Genomic DNA, 6,818 nt, shown 5'->3' on the forward strand with positions numbered 1-6,818 from the left:
AGAAGGTCGCTTTCAATGTTTGCAAATCTCGCTCACTATGCAGCTGTTGCATTCGAAGGCGCGCTCCCGAGTCGCTCCAATGGACGTCACAGTATCGGCGGCGCGCTCACATAGAGGGCACCTAACGTCACGTGTTCGACAAAGTATTCTTCATCCAAAACGTGTTTAGAAGAGATGCCGTACCATGTTAACGCGATCGACGTTTTGTGATGTGTTATTGTACTCATGTGGCAGTTGTAAATATATATATATATATATATATATATATATATATATATATATATATATATATATATATATATATATATATATATATATATGTGTGTGTGTGTGTGTATGTATATGTATATTTAAAAAAAAAAAAAAGGTCTGTGTAAAGAATATGAGGAAGCTGCTGTTGTCAGATTTTCACGTTGTCTTCAAGTATTTATATGCAGGATTAACATTATCTTAACAGTATATGTATATATAAATGTACTTGTATATTTCAGAATGCTGTGTGCAACAACAACAACAGCAGAAGGTTCCACGTGTTGCTCGAGTGTTGTGTGATTAGGTGAATTTAACCACACAGCATATCCTGTTAGGATTTCAGAGGTGCATTATGCTACAGATCCTATACACTGACACCATTGGTGGAATATTTTATACAGCTCCAATCTTAATCCTTTTATGGCATGTATGATAAACCCGGCGACGAAATCTCTTTGAAATGAAAAAAGTCACAAAACAGCAGGAAACAGTTGTTTGCAAGAGCAGGGACTAACACGTCTCCTGCACTAGTCACCAGTGCTACACACACACACACACACACACACACACACACACACACACACACACACACACACACACACACACACACACACACACACACACACACACACACACACACACACACACACACACACACACACCATGTGGGGCTGGGGGAGGGGGGAAACACACTGAGGTAATAACAGCCCTAAGTCAACGTATGCAAGTCTGTGCTATAGGCTTCTTTGTGATTTGTTTTTTAGAACATTCTTGAAATGATTAATGGCATTATTCAAATGTTAAACTAGTACAGCCAGTTTCAGGTTTCATAATGACTTTGCCATTTAGTGCAAGAAATATATGTGCAGAATTAGTAAGGACTATTCAAGTAACACTAATACCTATGCAAACAACTGTGCTCTCTATTTTTTACTTGATCAAACTGGGTTATATGGGATATAGACTGCAGGTTAGATTTTCCACACAGAATGTGTCTTTGTGTGTGGGTTAAGAAGGTTAGGTCGTCTCTGCGTACACTGCATAATGAAGGATGTACAGACATACAGAGCATTTGTAATGTTTAAATGCATAGCCAGAGACTCTGGTATAGATCCTAAGGAAAATGATCTGAAGCTTTTTGGCCACCATTGTACCACTGACAATAACATTATAAAAAAAAAGCACAGGCAATATTGATTTTGGTCATAACCCCCAACCCCCTCTCTGGGTGCTTTAGTATACTGTGGTTTGCAGTTTACACTACAGAGGTACAACTTGACCTATAAACATAGCTGTCCTTTAACATGTAACACAGTGGTGTGATGTTGAATTTGTTGGGGTGGGGTGGGGGGCATGGCAATCTGTGGCCCATATCACCTTGCATTGCCTCCTTAATATTATATGCATGTGAATGAATGAAAGTGCACACCCTACCTTCCTCCCTCCCTCCCCCATTCTTCCACCCCCATGGAGCACAAGATGAAGCGTTTAGGAATCTCCCTAAGGACCTTCTTCATTTGAGTATTGTTCTTTAAGGATAGCTCACAGCCATTAAAATGGGATTTATATGTTTTTCTTCTTCCCTTAAGCTCCACTAATTAGCTAATTTTTTTTGCTAGCTTTTTATTTATTTATTTATTTTTTAAATTTCTAGCTACTTATTTACTTTTTTAAATTTTTTATGTCAGGAACACAACTATTTGCGTTCTTAATCTTGAAATAACTCTTTCATTTACTGCAGCATGTCACCTTGTTTACATGAGAAAAAAAAACACATTAAAAAATAATAACAAGGTGGAGGAACTACAAACTACGTAATGTCTTGTCTTGAAGTTTCTGCTAGCTTTTTATTTTTAAGTTCGAGTCATACTTGTCTACAAGGTGTCCCAAAAGTCTCCATAAATAGGGGAAATTAGCACTTTTTAAGAAAATGTCTTCCACAGTTTTCCAAATGTTTCCTTTTTTAAAAAAATAAATAAATAAATAAATACATAATATGTATAATATATTTAAGAATACATTTGACAAAAGAAGAATGTATTGAAATCATTCTCATGGCTGGATCGGGAAGCTCTTTCAAGGTTGTGATGGACTTTAACTGGCAAGGAACCACAAAATACACACAACACCACTGCCAAACTTATTAACAAATTCTAAATGACTGGAAGTGTTACGGATGTGTGTGTGTGTGTGTGTGTGTGTGTGTGTGTGTGTGTGTGTGTGTGTGTGTGTGTGTGTATACAACCCCAATTCCAAAAAAGTTGGGACACTGTGTAAAATGTAAATAAAAACAGAATGCAATGATCTGCAAATCTCATAATCCCGTATGTTATTCACAATAGAGAACATAGAAAACATATCAAATGTTTAAACTGAGGAAATTTACCATTTTAACTAAAAAAAATAAGGTAATTTTGAATTCGATGGCCCCAACACATCTAAAAAAAAATTGGGGACAAGGGCAATAAAAGGCTGGGAAAGTAAGTGTTACTACAAAGAAACAGCTGGAGGTTAATTGGCAGCAGGTCAGTTACATGACTGGGTTTAAAAAGAGTATCTTAGACAGGCGGAGTCTTTCAGAAGTAAAGATGGACAGAGGTTCACTAATCTGTGAAAAACTACGTGTACAATTTGTGGAACATTTTCAGAATAATGTTCCTCAACGTAAAACTGCAATGACGTTGAATATCCCATCATCTACAGGACATAATATCATCAAAAGATTCTGAGAATCGGGAGAAATCTCTGTGCACAAGAGACGAGGGTGAAAATGAATGCCCGTGATCTTCGGATCCTCAGGCGGCACTGCATTAAAGACAGGCCTGATTCTGTAATGGAAATCACTGCATGGGCTCAGAAACTCCTCCAGAACTCAGAACGTGCCATCCACAAATACTGGATAAAGCTTTATCATGCAAAGAAGAAGCCATATGTGAACATGATCCAGAAACTCCACCGTCTTCTCTGTTCTTCCATGTTTCTATGTTCTATTGTGAATATGTTCTATATGTTTCTATGTTCTAATGTTCTCCTCTGGTCTTCCAGGTTTTCTCATTTCCTCCCACTTCCCAAAGAAAACATGCCAGTAGGTGGATTGTGTACTCTAAACAATACAGCTTTTATTATTTGTATCGATTATATATGTAAAGCATTTGAAGACGATGTTGTTTATCTTTATCCTTTATATCTTTAGCAATATAAAGTTTTCTCATTTTCTACATTGGTGCTTCCTTTATATGAGGGAAGCAGTATGAAAAAAAAAATAATAATGGACGTTTTTCATCTTTATCCTTTATATCTTTAGTGATAGAACGGTTTCTCATTTTTACACTGGTGCTTCCTTTATATGAGGAAAGCAGCAGGAAAAAATAATAATAGATGGTCCAGAACTACAAATGATGTAATGAGATAATGCACTTGTAAAATATCATCTGAAACTCGTTGAATGTTTAGCAATTCAGCTGTGCTTTTAAAGTTCCAAGAAAATAAATAAATACCGAGGAGAAACAGGTACAGTCTTAATATAACGAGATAGCAGATTACAATTTGTGCACTATAGTGAACATTACTAACTTAAAAGGAAGAGGAAGTATGTACACAAAAAGGCTTTACTTAGTATTAACTCCTTACTGACACTACAAATACCCCTTTATGCTGAGTTATATAGTATCTCTTTGGTGAAAACCAGAAATGTCTGTTACCATATCAAAACCTGCCATTCATTGCTTGCTACAGTAATTCCATTGAAGAACGTGCAGACTGAATAAATGCTGTGTTGTTGCTATTCATTTTTACAAGCTCGTGGCTTGCTACTGTCTTTTCTCAGAAGAAAGAGGGAGCTCTTAGGCAATGGCTGCAGCTGCTGGAGAGGAGATACGTCGAACAAATCCACATCAGACCATGTTAGTCGGCATTTGCCCAAACACCTCGATGATATGAATTACTCCACTTCCTTGTGCTGCGGTTAGTTAGGAGAAGACAAACTTAAGGCTCTCAAACATAAGTTCATCACATCTCATGACTTGCTTAAGCTCATGAAAGACAATTTGTGTCACAGTTTGTTCAGTGTTGTATATGAAATTTGTGACTTCCTCTTCCTAAACTTCAGCTATAGGTCCAAAAGCCTGAACTAATTTTCTTTCATGTCTGTCATTGCATTATACAGGTGTTGTAATGGTGTTCCAGCATGTCAGTGGTTTATCTGTAATGTAATATAGACATAGACATAGTTATAGATTATTGTATAACGTGAGTTTGACATCATCTGCTTTTAAAAAATAAGAATAATATTTTTTATATACTATTATTAATATACATGTGTTTGGCAAGTACTTTACAAACAGGCATGGTAAAGTAAGCAAGTAGGTATGAGGCAAAAATACATTTAGGATTAAAAGAAGATATGAAATGTCTGTTTTCGGTTTTCATGGCACAACTGGAAACTTTTCAAGAGAACAAAACCTATTACTTCCTATTATTACTCACTATTTAGCTGCAGGGATTGTTCTGCATTATGTGGACATGGGACACGTTTTAAATGATGTGTGGATCCCTTTTACCTTTGGAGAATTCTTGCTTCTTCCTGAGTTTCTGTCATACAAACAAGTCTAGAATGGTAATCAAAGGCACCACATGTGACATGCCGAGGCCTCCTGCTCATTTGCTATTGTTGTGGCACCACAAAAGCTCTGTGAGCAGCTAGTAATCTGGAATGGGGTTATTATCTCTGGGGGAGATGAAGCTGCCTGAAAAAGATATGTGTAGATGTAAAAAAAAAAAAAAAAAAAAAACTAAACAAAACATGTAACAGTAAGAAGTCAAAGGTGTCCTATATCACACTTATATAAGTGTAGGTAATCAGCCAAAAGGTTTATCATGTACATTAAAGCGTGCTATTTTTTAAATTACCTAGAAGTACAGCAACCATTTAGAGTTATCTAGTATTTATTGAAGATCTCAGGATAAACAAGTGAGCAAGAATGGTATGTTTGTTCAGTCTGGTGATTTTCTGGAATTTTCTGTTAGTCACGTCACCTGATATATATGTATTCACAAAGCAAAATTGTCCAATCAAAGCCGAAATGCTAAGAGAAAATGTCCAAGGAGTGCTTTTGACATTTTTTTTTTTTGGTACTTTTTTAATGCGACTGTAACATGACAGCACAGCAGAATTGTCCTTTTCAGCGAGTGTGAAGTTGACACAGTTGGGCCACAGGGGAGGGGGTGGATTCCCTCAGGGATTAAATCAGCCTGAATAGCTGCTCAAATCAGTAGATAACAAAAGCATGAAATGGAACAGACTGTTCTTATGTCTTCTGATTGATTAGATTAAAAAAAAAAAAAAAAAGAATGAAAAGAATGATAGGAGAATATGTTTGTTAATGCTTTAGATAGAATACAAACTTAGTGATCTACTGTATGCAGAAATAGATAGAAGACATGGATGAATGACTTACTCTATTGTATTCTATTCTGTATATATGTATGAAGTATGTCTATGTAGTTTGAAGTTAGTCTTTACTGAAAAGTATTTTTGATTGACTAAACACACTTTGTGTGTAAATATGTCATATAAAAACATATTTTAACTTGCTAAATAAAAGTTTAACACTGACCATTCTATTCTATTCTATTCTATTCTATTCTATTCTATTCTATTCTATTCTATGCTATTCTATTCTATGCTATTCTATTCTAATGAGTTTATATTAAATAATGTATTGGTAAAACTTCAAATTTAACCCTTAACACTTCAGATGTAACTCTTTAACACTTCCCTCTGTGCTACTGAAGCCTTTGCATGTAGTGTGAGTGTGAATGTATATTCAGCAACTAGCTCGTGGCTGCCTGAGAGATGTGTGTGAGTGTTCGTGTGTGTGTGTGTGTGTGTGGTGAAGTCTGGTTTTGTCTTAATGTGTCAGGAGCAGCTGACTTCATTGTTCTCCCTACGACTCTCACCATAGCCTGCTTGGAATGGAACGTCTGCCGGATAATATGCAAATATTATTATTATTATTATTATTATATTTATGTATGTATTGGCTCCATAACAAGCAGAGGGATAAATAAAGCAGGCAGATAAATAAATAAAACAATTTTTCTACAATTGAGAACTTTAATACACAAAGAGGGAGAAATTAAATGATCAGTATGACTAAATCACATGGTTGCTTAAAGCATAAACAGTTCTTAAGAACTCAAATGACTCAACATAGAAATTTGGGTCTCAAAACATACACTTATTCTGTTCTGTTAAATTGCATGTATTGATAACTAATATACACTGCGCTCAACTCCTGACAAATTAATGACTTATATTAGTTGTTTGTTTAATATACTTAACTTAATATAATAAGTTTTTCCCCCTTTCCCATCAAGTTTAATTTCCATATAGTTCCATATCTCATATATATATATATATATATATATATATATATATATATATATATATATATATATATATATATATATATAAATACACACAATAGTGTTTTTTTTTTTTTTTATAAAAAAAAAAGGTCAGAGAAATTAGTAATAAGCATAGTCAGAATGAACCCTGAGAACAA

This window comes from Ictalurus punctatus, chromosome 15, assembly GCF_001660625.3.
Source record: "Ictalurus punctatus breed USDA103 chromosome 15, Coco_2.0, whole genome shotgun sequence".
NCBI lineage: Eukaryota > Metazoa > Chordata > Actinopteri > Siluriformes > Ictaluridae > Ictalurus > Ictalurus punctatus.